This window comes from Haematobia irritans, chromosome 3 (genome assembly GCF_050003625.1).
Source record: "Haematobia irritans isolate KBUSLIRL chromosome 3, ASM5000362v1, whole genome shotgun sequence".
In the NCBI taxonomy this organism is placed as follows: domain Eukaryota; kingdom Metazoa; phylum Arthropoda; class Insecta; order Diptera; family Muscidae; genus Haematobia; species Haematobia irritans.
Genome location: NC_134399.1, coordinates 158,816,039 through 158,831,515, shown reverse-complemented (window position 1 = coordinate 158,831,515; position 15,477 = coordinate 158,816,039). Strand labels below are relative to the sequence as shown.

Genomic DNA, 15,477 nt, shown 5'->3' with positions numbered 1-15,477 from the left:
AGGTAGAAATTCTAAGACGATGTAACCATGTCCGTCTGTCTGTCTATTTTAATCACGCTGCAGTCTTCAATAATGAAGCAATCGTGCCGAAAATTTGCAAAAACTCGTCTTTTGTCTGCAGGCAAGTCAAGTTCGAAGATGAGCTACATCGGTCCACGTTTCGATATAGTCCCCATATAAACCGACCTCCCGATTTGGGTCTTGGGCTTATAGAAACCGTGTTTTTATCCAATTTGCCTGAAATTGGAAATCTAGAGGTATTTTCGGACCATAAAGAGGTGTGCTAAAATCGGCCTATGGTTTGGTATAGCCCCCATATAGACCGATCTCTCGATTTTACTTCTTGGGCATTTAGAATCCGCAGTTTTTATTCAATTTACATGAAATTGGAATTCTAGAGGTATTTTAGCACCATAAAGAGGTGTGCCCAAAATGGTGAGCATCGGTCCATGTTTTAGTATGGTCCCTGTATAAACCGACCTCCAGATTTGGGGTCTTGGGCTTATAGAAACCGTCGTTTTTATCCAATTTGCATGAAATTGGAAATCTAGAGGTAGTTTAGGACCATAAAGAGGTGTGCCAAAATTGTGCGTATAGGTCCATGGTTTGGTATAGCCCCCATATAGACCGATTTCCCGATTTTATTTCTTGGGCTTCTAGAATCCGAAGTTTTTATTCAATTTACTTGAAATTGGAAATCTAGAGGTATTTTAGAAGCATAAAGAGGTGTGCCAAAAATGGTGAGCATCGGTCCATATTTGGGTATGGTCCCCGTATAAAACTACCTCCCGATTTGGGGTCTTGGGCTTATAGAAACCGTAGTTTTTATCCAATTTGCCTGAAATTGAAAATCTAGAGGTATTTTAGAACCATAAAGAGGTGTGCCGAAAATGTTGAGTATCGATCCATGTTTTGGTATTGCCCCCATATAGACCGATTTCCCGATTTTACTTTTTGGGCTTCTAGAATCCGAAGTTTTTATTCAATTTACTTGAAATTGGAAATCTAGAGGTATTTTAGAACCATAAAGAGGTGTGCCAAAAATGGTGAGCATCGGCCCATATTTTGGTATGGTCCCCGTATAAACCTACCTCCCGATTTGGGGTCTTGGGCTTATAGAAACCGTAGTTTATATCCAATTTGCCTGAAATTGGAGATCTAGAGGTATTTTAGGACCGTAAAGAGGTGTGCTAAAATTGTGAGTATCGGCCTAAGGTTTGGTATGGCCCCCATATAGACCGATTTCCCGATTTTACTTCTTGGACTTCTAGAATCCGAAGTTTTTATTCAATTTACCTGAAATTGGAAATGTAGAGATATTTTGGAACCATAAAGAGGTGTGCAAAAATGGTGAGCATCGGTCCATATTTGGGTATGGTCCCCGTATAAACCTACCTCCCGATTTGGGGTCTTGGGCTTATAGAAACCGTAGTTTTTATCCAATTTGCCTGAAATTGAAAATCTAGAGGTATTTTCGGGCCATAGAGGTGTGCCGAAAACGGTGAGTATCGGTCCATATTTTAGTATAGCCCCCATAAGAACGATCTCCTGATTTAATTCCTTAGTTTTGTAGAAACCGTAGTTTTTATCCGATTTGCCTGAAATTGTAATTATTCTGGTATTTAAGGCTCACAAAAACGTGTATCGGATTAAGTTTTTATCGATCCATTTGGTAATGCCTCCATATAGACCGATTTCACTTCTTGAGGGTATAGAAGCCACACTCATCATGAAAATTGCTTGAAACTCAATGTAAAATTTCCAGATTTTACTTCTCGGGGGAAAATCTACAGATTTAATATTTCAAATTAAGACGTTATTTTATAATTTTCTTACACATTTACAAGAGATGTTAATGATTTCTCTAAAACTCAAACAAAAATGGTTCTTATAAATCCAGAATCTGATATAGTCTTCATAGGCAACATCTTTAAATTTATCTTCGTGAAGTGTACTGGTTGAACTGCTCTGCGTGATCTGTCCTCAAACCCCCCTGAAATTTCAAAGGAAACCCTAATATTTGATTCATGGTGGTGGGTATTTAAGATTCGGCCCGGCCGAACTTACTGCTGTATATATTTGTTAATGTTTTTTTATGCTAGTGAGGCTGCCTCATATATAATTGTACTACGAGTCACAGTAATGTGCCAGATTACATTGACTTACTCGTACTTAATTTAAGCAGATACTATCCAAAAATTTTACTTAAATGTGGAAACGCAAAATTCTTTTTGGAAATTGAACCCGTGTCCGAGGCGTAGTAGATTTCCTTCAGGATGGGTACTATGTTCGAGTTTAGCTGCTAAACTCATAAATGAATCCGTAAAAGCAGAATATAATTTTATATTTAGGCTTATTTTATAATGACATGAAAGGAAACGGATACAAAATGCACTCAAACAAATATATTCGTTCAACCCGGCCGAATCTCAAATACGCACCACCATGAGTCAAATAGAATATAATTTCAGGTGGATTTGATGCAAATTATAATCTTCCCTAGCAAATTATAATCATCCCGAAGTTACATTTAGAGTTTCTACATATGGATGCTACATTAGATTCTGAATTTAGAAGAAATAGTTTTGTTTGAGTTTTAAAAGAATCATAAATATCTCGTCAAAATGTGCTCGAAATTCCGATAGAATAACGCGTTTCATATGATTTTAAATCTAAATTCTATAGATGTAAACTCGGGGAATTTTTACTTCTAGTTTCGTGAAATTTAGATGTCCAGTGCGCCTTCTATCCCCTCAAGAAGTTAAATGGGGAGGCCGGTCTATATTAGGATCGGATAAAAATTGTGGTGTCTAGACCGTGGTCGGGATATTGGGGTCTATATGAAAACATGAATCGACACGGGGTAAGGTAAGTCTACAAATAATTACGAATCGATATGGAATTTGCACGGTACGTAGAGAGCCAGAATTTAAATATGGGAGTCGCATATATGGGGGCTATATATAATTATGAACTTGATATGGACCAATTTTTGTGTGATTGAGGATCGATTTATCTGAGGGCTATACATACCTATAGAGCGATATGGACCTAGTTAAACATGGTTGTTAACGGCCACATACTACACGCAAAAAAATAATTCTTTCCTCCCAAACGAAATTTTAGACAAGCAAAGTTCGTTTCTCATTTGCTTTTCGCTGTAAGGAAGTGTATTTGGAAGAAAAGTTTATACTTTTTGTGATAAACGTTTATTCTTTTCCAGGATGTAAAAACAATTTCATAAAGACAAACTCAAAAAAAAACATTGTTTTCTTGCTAGTTACATTTTCCCTCATATCTTTCTCACATCCACGATGTTTTTTAGTTCTTAACACCTTTTCCTGTAATACCAACAATGTAGAAGAAATTATACGATTTTATAAATTTTTAAATTTTTTTTACCTTTCGCCTGGACGGAGAATCGAACCGCGGACCATGCACTTTGTAAGCCAACACACTAACCACTGAGCTATGTACCTGTTATGGTCATCAATAGATAAATATCCATATAAGTTATATTTATATAGCATAGCTTGCGGCGCCCACGAACCGAATAAACAAAGTTTATTTAACAGAAACAAACATTTAGTTTGGGAGTGGTTGCTACGTCCGACTTGCATGCCAAGGGTCGTGGGTTCGATCCCTGCTTCGGCCAAAGTTTTTTTTTGTTTTTTTTTTTTACACATATTCCAGATATGTTCGGAAGATTCCGAAAAAATGTTCAACATTACATTGTAGTATATTAAATTTTGAACTGTAAAATGTGTCTTATTAAAGACCTAAAGTCAGAAAAGAACAGTGTTTGATATAAACGAAATGGACTGTGTTGTTGTTTCAAAAATAACTTTTTTTATTGAAAAAATAAAAATTTTGTAACAAACGATTTTTTTTTGGTGATAAAAGTTTAAAATTTTCGAAGCAATTCAAAAAACTCTAACAAAAGAAAAACGTTTTCGGTACACGTTTTCCAAACGTTTTTTTTCTTTGCGTGTAGCACAATGTACCAAATTTCAACTGACTCTGATGAAATTTTCTTCTCCAAGAGGTTCAAACACCTAATCCCGGGATCGGTTTATATGGGGGGCTATAGATGATTATGGACTGATATGGACCACTTTTGGCATGGTAATTAAATATCATATTCTACCACCACGTACCAAATTTCAACCAGATCGGATGAATTTTGCTTCTCCATAAGGCACCGGAGGTCAAATCTGGGGATCGGTTTATATGGGGGGCTATATATGATTATGGACTGATATGGGCCACTTTTGGCATGGTAATTAAATATCATATTCTACCACCACGTACCAAATTTCAACCAGATCGGATGAATTTTGCATCTCCATAAGGCACCGGAGGTCAAATCTGGGGATCGGTTTATATGGGGGCTATATATAATTATGGACTGATATGAACCAATTCCTGCATGGTTGTTGGATACCATATACTAACATCACGTACCAAATTTCAACCGAATCGGATGAATTTTGTTCTTCCAAGGGGCTCGTGAGGTGAAATCTGGGGATCGGTTTATATGGGGGCTATATATAATTATGGACCCATTTCGACCAATTTTTGCATGGGTGTTTGAGGCCATATTTTAACATCACGTGCCAAATTTCAACGGAATCAGATAAATTTTGGTCTTCCAAGAGGCTCCGGAGGTCAAATCTGGTGATCGGTTTGTATTGGGTCTATATATCATTATGAACTGATGTGGACCCATTTATGCATGGTCATTAGAGACCATAAACTAACACCATGTACCAAATTTCAGCCGGATCGGATGAAATTTGCTTCTCTTAGAGGCTCCGCAAGCCAAATCGGGGGATCGTTTTATATGGGGGCTATATATAATTATGGACCTATGTGAACCAATTTTTGCATGGTTGTTAGAGACCATATATTACTAACACCATGTACCAAATTTCAGCCGGATCGGATGAAATCAATACATCAATAACAACTACTTGTGCCAAGTTTCAAGTCGATAGCTTGTTTCGTTCGAAAGTTAGTGTGATTTCAACAGACGGACGGACATGCTCAGATCGACTCAGAATTTCACCACGACCCAGAATATCGTTATTGTTGTTTATGATCTCAGCTTAAAGCCATGCATTGACTAAACTACAAGTGTAGCTTAACCAACAGAGGAAAAGTATGTTTGTCAAATTTATTTGGGCAAAGCCCTATAGACTGCAAGATGGTTGGATGTACAGCTGTTTCGGAATTACCACATTCCTCATCAGCATCGTCTACGTGCAGCAAAACTATCAACCAATTATCGGAATAAATTCGGGTAATTCACTCAACCCAAAGTGAACCTTCCGAAAAAAGGTTTGATAGTCGGCTACTTCCTAAACAGAATATATATACTTTATGGGGTCTTAGAGCAATATTTCGATGTGTTACAAACGGAATGACAAAGTTAATATATCCCCATCCTATGGTGGAGAGTATAACAAATAAATTTAAATTTTATTCCTAGCATCAAATACGCAAAACTTAAATTTAAAAGGGAATTGGGTCTTTAATGTATCCTTACTTCAATTCTCTGCTTCTTTGTTTTTCCAAATACTGAACAAAATTAAAAAAATAGTAACTTTAGCTTTATCTAGTTTTAATAAAAATTTTTATATATTTCATATTTTTCAGACAAATCAATAATAATTGAATTTTCTCAGCGATATATAAGACGAAAATTGTTAATGGTAAGTTACTAAAAGTCAATGTTAATACATATACCAGCAATATTGCAACCAACTTCAGGTTGCTATCATTTCTAAAGCGCTCATTTGATAGTTGACACATTTGTTCAAATAACAATTAATTTTATTGTTTACAAGCTTACACAAGCAGTTTGATCTAGTGCATTTAGAAACAAATTTATGCGTAATGGAATTCTGCACAGCAAAGATGCCTAATATTGTCTGGAAAATGTCCTAAAGACAGTAATGAAGCCTTGTATATACAAACATTTCAATAATGTTCACAATGAAATGTTCGACAATTTAGCATAATTATCTTAGAAAGGTATTTATACTGATATTATGCTTAAAGTTTAAACAAAATGTTAAGGAGAAGCCACTCACTGAAATTTAAAAACAATTCCATTCCATTTATAATTCAATTCCGTAGATATGCATATGCTGATATTTTCAATACATTCTTCCATTTAATCACATTTGGTAAATCTATAATGCCTAACATTGCTTATATCCTCTAAGCTCTCTAGTGGGTTTCGTATTCATATTCATTTGCAATTTGGTATAGATATCTTTAAAGTAGTTAACCATTGGAATATTTTGCTCACAATTGTGGCAAGAAGCAAAATAACTATCAGATAGAAATAACACTTTTCACAACACGGGTTGTGTATTTCCCCTTAGAGTAATTCTTTCATATGTATGATAATTTCTTCTATTTTGGTATCCATAAACAATGGAATTCCCAGATGAAAGCAGAGTCGATGTGGATGCGGTAAATTACTATTGGAGAAATTTAAGGTTAAAGCAAAGGCCCTAAACGGAGAAAACATGTATACGAAAGGGCAAAAACCGGAAACGGAAAAACGTATAGATTAATAGCTGCCAAAACAGCTAATACACCCATGGAAAAAATCATGAACCTTTCAAAACGGCCCATTCATGAAAGTGGTATGTTGATTCACTTTCATGAATGGGTCGTTATATGGTGCCAAATGGAGAACAGATGGTGTCAATCTGACGATTAAATGACACCATGAGTTGTCAAGCCACCGTGGTGCAATGGTTAGCCTTGCATGCACAAGGTCGTGGGTTCGATTCCTGCTTCGAACGAACACCAAAAAGTTTTTCAGCGGTGGATTATCCCACCTCAGTAATGCTGGCGAGGTTTCAAAGCTTCTCTAAGTGGTTGCACTGCAATGTGGAACGCCGTTCGGACTCGGCTATAAAAAGGAAGTCCCTTGTCATTGAGCTTAACATGGAATCGGGCAGCACTCAGTGATAAGAGAGAAGTTCACCAATGTGGTATCACAATGGACTGAATAGTCTAAGTGAGCCTGATACATCGGACTGCCACCTAACCTAATCTTGTCAAAACAACAACCAGTGTTCATGATCTGAAAACGTAGTGGTTATAAATATATAAAAAACAAGTAAGGAAAGTCTAAAGTCGGGCGGGGCCGACTATATTATACCCTGCACCACTTTGTAGATCTAAATTTTCGATACAACATCCGTCAAATGTGTTGGGTGCTATATATAAAGGTTTGTCCCAAATACATACATTTAAATATCACTCGATTTGGACAGAATTTGATAGACTTTTACAAAATATATAGACTCAAAATTTAAGTTGGCTAATGCACTAGGGTGGAACACAATTTTAGTAAAAAAAATATGTGAAAAATTTAAATCTGAAGCAATTTTAAGAAAACTTCGCAAAAGTTTATTTATGATTTATCGCTCGATATATATGTATTAGAAGTTTAGGAAAATTGGACTCATTTTTACAACTTTTCGACTAAGCAGTGGCGATTTTACAAGGAAAATGTTGGTATTTTGACCATTTTTGTCGAAATCAGAAAAACATATATATGGGAGCTATATCTAAATCTGAACCGATTTCAAACAAATTTGACACGCATAGCAACAATGCTAATTCTACTCCCTGTGCAAAATTTCAACCAAATCGGAGTTAAAAATTGGCCTCTGTGGTCATATGAGTGTAAATCGAGCGAAAGCTATATATGGGAGATATATCCAAATCTGAACCGATTTCAACCAAATTTGGCACGCATAGTTACAACGCTAATTCTACTCCCTATGCAAAATTTCAACTAAATCGGAGCAAAAAATTGGCCTCTATGGGCAAATGAGTGTAAATCAGGCGAAAGCTATATATGTGAGCTATATCTAAATCTGAACCGATTTGTCTGATATTTTGCAAGTTTTTGGAGACTCATAAAATATTCGGATGTACGGAATTTGAGGAAGATCGGTTTATATACACGCCAATTATGACCAGATCGGGGAAAAATATATATGGCAGCTATATCTAAATCTGAACCGATTTTTTCCAAAATCAATAGGGATCGCCTTTGAACCGAAACAGGACCCTATACCAAATTTTAGGACAATCGGACTAAAACTGCGAGCTGTACTTTGCACACAAAAATACATCAACAGACAGACAGACGGACATCGCTAAATCGACTCAGAATTTAATTCTAAGCCGATCCGTATACTATAAGGTTGGTCTGTGATTACTCCTTCTTGACGTTACATACTAATGCACAAACTTATTATACCCTGTACCACAGTAGTGGTGAAGGGTATAAAAATCCGCTACCGTGACTCGAACCTGATTTGCCATAAGAACGTCTAAGGAATATTTTAAGACTTTTTATGGCCAAAGAAATTGTGAATGCCCCAACGCGAAAACGTGAACATTCCGTTTTGATTTTTTGAGAACGTTCCCGTTGCATTTTGTTACCGTCCGTTTACGATTATAGAACGTAATTTTTATACCCTCCACCATAGGATGGGGGTTAAATTAAATTTGTCATTCCGTTTGAAACATATCGAAATATTCCTTTAAGACCCCATAAAGTATAGACATTTTGGGTCATGTTCAAATTCTGAGTCGATCTAGCCACGTCCGTCCGTTATTCTTGTTGAAATCACGCTAATTTCCGAGCGAAACTTGAAACTTGGCACAAATAGTCGATATTGATGTTGGTCGGATGGTATTGCAAATGGGCTATATCGGACCACTCTTACGTACAGTCCCCATATAATCCGACCCCCAGATTTGGCTTGCGGAACCTCTTAGAGAAATAAATTTCATGCTATACGTGGTGTTTGTATATGGCCACTAATAAACATGTAAAAATTGGTTCATATCGGTCCGTAATTATATATAGTCCCCATATAAAACTTTCCCCAGATTTGGCTTTTGGAGCCCCTTGGAGGATCAAATTTCATCTTATCCTGTTGAAATTTGCTACGTGGTGTTAGTATACGGTCTCTAAAAACCATGGATCAATTGGCTCATATCGGTCCATAATTATATATAACTCCCATATAAACCGATCCCCAGATTTGACCTCCGGAGCCACTTGGTGGAGCAAAATTCATCCGATCTGGTTGAAATTTGGTACGTGTTGTTAGTATATGGTCTCTAAAAACCATGCAAAAATTGGTCCCATATCGGTCCATAATTATATATAGATCCCTAATAAATCGATCCCCAGATTTGACCTCTGGTGCCTCTTGGAGGAGCAAAATTCATTCGATCTGGTTGAAATTTGGTACGTTAGTATACGGTCTCTAAAATCCATGCGAAACTTGGTTCATATCAGACCATAATTATATAATATAGCCCCCAGATAAACCGATCCTCAGATTTGATTTCCGGAGCCTCTTGTAGGAAAAATTTCATCCAATCCGGTTGAAGTTTTTGTACATTGTCGCTAACAAGCATGCAAAATTGGCCCATATCCATGACTCACGCGTGAGTCACGACAATTTCGTGTCACGTGCACACCTCTACCTATTAGTTGCAGAGGAATATTTCGCAAAATCTTTCAGAACACAAAGAATTCTACCATTCAACCAAACGGTAAAAAAATCTGCCATTTTTGGTAGAATTCTACCACCTGCGGCAACCGTGGTATAATTAAATTCTGGATCTCTAATTACCGCCCAAAAGTTCATATCGGTTGGTAATTATTGGTAGACTTCCCTATATATAGCGGTCAAGAACTGAATTATATACGTTTGTAATCGGCCTTTTTTGTCTAAAGGGTGATACGGTCAAAATGTGGTCAAGGGAAAAAATCAAATTAAATGTCTTTTTCAAGTTCAATTAGTATAAAATTCAGGAAAAATATTCAGTTAGGCTTTCGCTTTTCCAAATCCGAATTGCCGGGCCTTACGCTTGACACCTGCCATCAGATTTTGTACAGCCACCTTGTCCACCTTCTTCGCCGCAGAAAGCCAGTTTGTCTTAAACTGCTGCTCGTCCTTAGCAGTTTTTTTGGTCTTCTTTAGGTTCCGCTTGACAATAGCCCAGTATTTCTCAATTGGGCGGTGCTCTGGCGTGTTGGGAGGGTTCTTGTCCTTGGGAACCACCTGCACATTGTTGGCGGCGTACCACTCCATGGCCTTTTTACCGTGATGGCAAGATGCCAAATACGGCCAAAACAGTACGGAACAACCGTGTTTCTTCAGGAAAGGCAGCAGACGTTTATTCAAACACTCTTTCCCGTAAATTTCTTCGTTGACAGTCCCGGAAGCTATGAAAATGGTGCTTTTCAAGCCACAGGTACAGATGGCTTGCCAAACCAGATATTTCTTTGCGAACTTTGACAGTTTTATGTGCTTGAAAATATATGCTACCTTTCCCCTTCCTTTTGCCGTATAAAACTCCTGTCCTGAAAGCTGCTTGTAGTCGGCTTTGACGTAGGTTTCGTCGTCCATTACCACGCAGTCAAACTTCGTCAGCATCGTCGTGTACAGCCTCCGGGATCGCGCTTTGGCCATCGTATTTTGTTTATCATCGCGATTTGGAGTCACTACCTTCTTGTAAGTCGATAGTCCGGCTCGTTATTTGGCTCGATGCACGGTTGTAGACGATACACCCAGCTTATTTGCGGCATCTCGGAGAGAGAGGTTAGGGTTTCGCTTGAAACTACCGGCAACTCTCTTTGTCGTCTCAGCGGCTTCCGGTTTTCGATTTCCCCCCGATCCAGACTTCCTGGCTGTCGACAAACGTTCCCCAAACACTTTAATTACATTTGTAACGGTTGATTTGGCAACTTTTAGCGATTTTGCCAGCTTTGCGTGCGAGTAGCTCGGATTTTCGCGATGCGCGAGCAAAATTTTGATACGCTGCTCTTCTTGCTTGGACGGCATTTTGAAAACTGAAGGGTGAATTCCAAAATCAAAATAAGAGCAACATTCTACACACACACACCGTCAAATTGAGGGGTGTTCAGGTTTTTAAATGCAAAATTGAAAGAAATACGTCAAGTTTATATTGACCAATTTTTGACCGTATCACCCTTTAATATATACGCCGTATGGACTAACTTACAATTTAGAAGACGATGTTAAGAAGTTTTAAGATACCTTGCCATCGGCAAGTGTTACTGCAACCCTACTTCGGTTGCGAGAAGAAGTTTCTACGCAATCCATGGTGGAGGGTACATAAGATTCAGCCTGGCCGAACTTACGGCCGTATATAATTTTTACTATTAGTGTAACTGAGCATATTTTTTCATTTCAAAAATATAATCACCACAAAATGCTATAGCCTACATAGGATTGCAATGAGGCCCCATTGTATATGAGCCTGCCATAGCCTTATGGTCAAGTCAAGTCAAGTCAACTATGTTTAAGTGTTAATATTAGTGTTGTGGTTCTTCCGTTAGTACATCCACATACATGAGATAAACCATGTACTAAAATAACCAAGTACATGTATACTCGTACGCTCACACTTGTAAACACCCTCAAACAATTTCCTCTACTATCTTATGCAAATTATGTAAATCAAGTGAATTTTATGATGTTGTTATTGTAGATGTTTTTGTTGATGTTGTTGTGCTTGTTGTTGTTACTAAAAAAAGGCACAAGGTTCTTTGTTTTTTGTCGGTTGAGTGTAAAACAAGCCTCAAGCAGCAAACCACAACGGCCACAGTAAAATCAGCAGCAGCAGTGGAAAAGAGAAAATATTAAAAATATTCATTCTGTATCATCGAAGGCAATCTATGTAGATGTATGATGGTAGTCGTCCAGTACTTCTAGTAGCAGGAAATGAATATATGGACAGGAAATACCCAAGTTCGCCAATGCAACTACATTTCCACCCAAATATGCTGATATTCAAACAACATTATCAGAGCGTATGGCCAAAAGCGAGACAACTGCTTTGGATTTCTTGTTGCTACATTTTGTTTGAGTTATGTTCGATATTTTTTAGTCCTAAGGGGCCTGGATGTACAGAGAAAAATAATAAAATGGGGAATATGGGAGCGAAATAAAAATTGTTCAGAAAAAGTATTATTAAAATATTATTATTGATTTATTAGAATATGGTTTGTTGAAGAGTGTTTCGATTCAATTTTGGTGATTGCGCTATCAGTTTAATTTTTAGGAAGTAAAATTGTATATTTTTCTTTAATTTTGTGGGTTATAACCGTGATAGAGTTGCACGTAAGACACACACTGTGTCCATGTATTTGTGGTTCGCAGGATTCCGGTCGCAACTATTAGCCGATTTTGATGAAATTTGGTATACTAGGAATTTTTGGGATCAAAGTTAGATATATCTCCCAGATATATGTTTCGCCCGATTTCGATAAATGGGGCGATATCAGCGTTCTATTTTGCCACCAAGTAACATTATCTAAAATATATGTATGTATATATATATATATATATATATATATATATATATATATATATATATATATATATATATATATATATATATATATATATATATATATATATATATATATATATATATATATATATATATATATATATATATATATATATATATATATATATATATATATATATATATATATATATATATATATATATATATATATATATATATATATATATATATATATATATATATATATATATATCGCCCGGTTTAGGATCTTGAGCTTATAGAAACCGTAGTTTTTATCCAATTTGCCTGAAATTTTAAATCTAGAAGGTATTCTAGGACCATAAAGAGGTGTGCCCAAAATGGTGAGTGTCGGACCATGTTTTGGCATAGCCCCCAGTAGACCGATTTAGCTCATAGGAATTGAAAATATACTGGCATTTTAGACCCACAAAAAAGTATATATGATTTAGTTTTTATCGGTCCATTTGGTAAGGCCTCCATGTATATCGATTTCAGATCTTGAGGGTGCCTTGATTATGAGAATTGCTTGAAACTGTATGTAAAATTTCTAGATTTTACTTCTCGTAATCATTTAAATAAATAGGGTAAAAATCTACAGATTTTAGATTTCAAATCAAGGCGTTATTTCATCGTTTTCTTGCACACTTACAAAATATGTTTAAAACGCACACAAAAAATGGTTCTTATAAATCCAGAATCTGATCTAGTCTTCATAGGTAAAATCTTTACATTTATCTTCAGGAAGAGTACTGGTTGAATTGATTTTCTTGGGAAACTGTCTGTCATCAAACCCTCCTGAAATTTTCAAAGGAAACTATTATATTTGATTAATTGTGGTGGGTATTTAAGATTCGACCGGGCCGAACTTACTGCTGTATATACTTGTTTTATATAAGGACAAGAACTTTTTGTAGTCACGATAATACTTTTTCAGTTTAGTTGCATACCATATATTTGGCTTTTTCCGCTTTTATCTCTTTCTTATTTTTAAAATATTTGTCTCTCTTAGATCTACATAAATTATTTATAACGTCCTAATTTTTCTCTTGTGGTAAATTAATTTTTATTTTGTGCTTCGCCACAACGTACCTTTATTAATATTTCAATTTATGCCAATATTCTTAGCCACGTTTTACATCGGAAGACTTACATTTAGCTGCTGCACACTATTGTTAAGTGGTGGACATAAGCGTAGGAAGGCCTTTGGGGAGGGGGCTTAGACCCCGCCAGAAAAATTTTAGCCCCCCCAGAATTTGAAACTCTTTTTATGATTTTCCATTTTTCAATAAATGTCAATAGTTTTTTTAATTTTTATAAAAATTAAACAAGTATATACAATCGCACAAAGTTCCGCTAAAGACTTTCATGAACAATCGAATTACTTGGGTTGTGGTAGCAGTTGTCGATGGCAATGTCATATATTTATGAAATAAAGCTGTGGTTGAACTTATGATTGATTTAGTTTAGTCAATTTAATTAAAAAAATAGTAATTGATATTAAAACTATTCTTTCACAAATTAATATCTTAACAATGCTGCGGAAAAGCGTCGCCAAAAAAGTAGTGAAAATGTTCTTTTTGGGTCTAGAAGTGGTTCAAAATTGGCAGAGAAGCAATGAATGTAATATGAGCTTGTCATAGGACAAATGTCCACCGTTTCAACAGCGGTTGCAATGAATTTGCATCACTTCTTAAGGTGAGATCCGAATTCAGTGTTTTGAATGTGAATTAAAAAATTTTGTGATATTTTCCCAAATAAATAATTTTTATATTTTTTATGATTTCTAATTCATTCTGACGCTTGTTTGAAACATTTTTCCTCGAATAATTTCCAAAATTATCGATTTTTCTATAATGGATTTAGCAGTTTTGTGGCAAAATTTGAATGATTTGTACCAATTTATTTATTCTTACTCTTTTTTTAAACTATTTGAAAAAAGAAACAACAAATTACACATTAAAATATGAAAAAAATGAAGTAAAAAAACTTCCTGTGTAGTTAAAATAATTGAGGACATTTTTGGAAGTACTTTTAAAGTTGTGCCTTTAGAACAACTCACATTTTTTTTTTGCTGGGAAAAGTGTGGAACTACTTTTAGTTGCTTTATTATAAATTAATTGTCGAGTTATTTTGATGTCTAATTTTTTATTCAATAAAACATTAATTGAACCTATAAGTTCAGTCTATAGATTTTTAGCTAGGGGGGCTATAGCCCCCCCTAGGAAAATTGTCTAGCTACGCTAAATGGTGGACAACAGTGAAAGGTCAAATTTCTTCTTGGCCATTTGTGTGATGGAAAAGGGTTTTAATGCGAAGCTGCTTCCGTTTCCGTTATTTTCTCTCGTTTTCTGTTGTCTTGTGTGTCTCTAGAAAACGACGTTGAAAAGGAGGTTGATAACAAACAAACGTTAACGCCGTTTATATCATGTTGGCAAAAATCTTTGTATTTTTTTGAACGACTGCCTTGGATAAAAAGAAGAGAAAAGGAAATTTGTTATTGTTAAGTGTTAAATTTAGTTGAAAAAAATAAGTTGTCTTATTTTAGGGTATCCCAGCAAAAAAATTTGGAAGTTCTTCCAAAGGCACAACTTTAAAAGCACTTCCAGAAGATGCACACCCAATGATCTTGTTTATTTTAACAACCCAGGAAGTTCTTTTAATTCAGTTTTTTAAAACTTGGGTTTTTCATATTTTTAATGGGTAATTTTAACTTTTTTGTTTCAAATAGGTTAAAAACAGAGTAAGAATTCATAAAATGGTACAAATCATTTAAATTTTGCCGAAAAAAATGCTAAATCCAATCTGAAAAAATTGTGCATTTTTGAAAATATTTGAGGTCAAACGTTTCCGAGAAGCGTTAAAATCCATTAAAAATTATAAAAAAATATTAAATTTTATTTAAAATTAAAATTATAAAAACTATTTATTTGACAAAATATCACAGAATTTTTTTAATTTACATCCAAAATATTGAATTCGGTTATAGAAATGGATAAAATGAACTTGCATCACTAAAGAAGTGATGCAAATTCAGTGCAACGGTTATAGAAATGGAGG

At 35.5% G+C, this 15,477-nt stretch overlaps 1 protein-coding gene across 2 annotated transcripts in view; it reads left to right on the top strand.

Annotated features, from left to right (window-relative positions):
- The window catches only part of LOC142230175 (uncharacterized), a 436,700-nt gene that overhangs the window by 154,780 nt on the left and 266,443 nt on the right, over positions 1 to 15,477 (top strand). For both annotated transcript variants that reach the window (XM_075300813.1, XM_075300812.1), the window contains exon 3: positions 5,659 to 5,714. The gene's annotated coding sequence lies outside the window, so the exon portion shown is untranslated. The remainder of the gene's footprint in view (positions 1 to 5,658; positions 5,715 to 15,477) is intronic.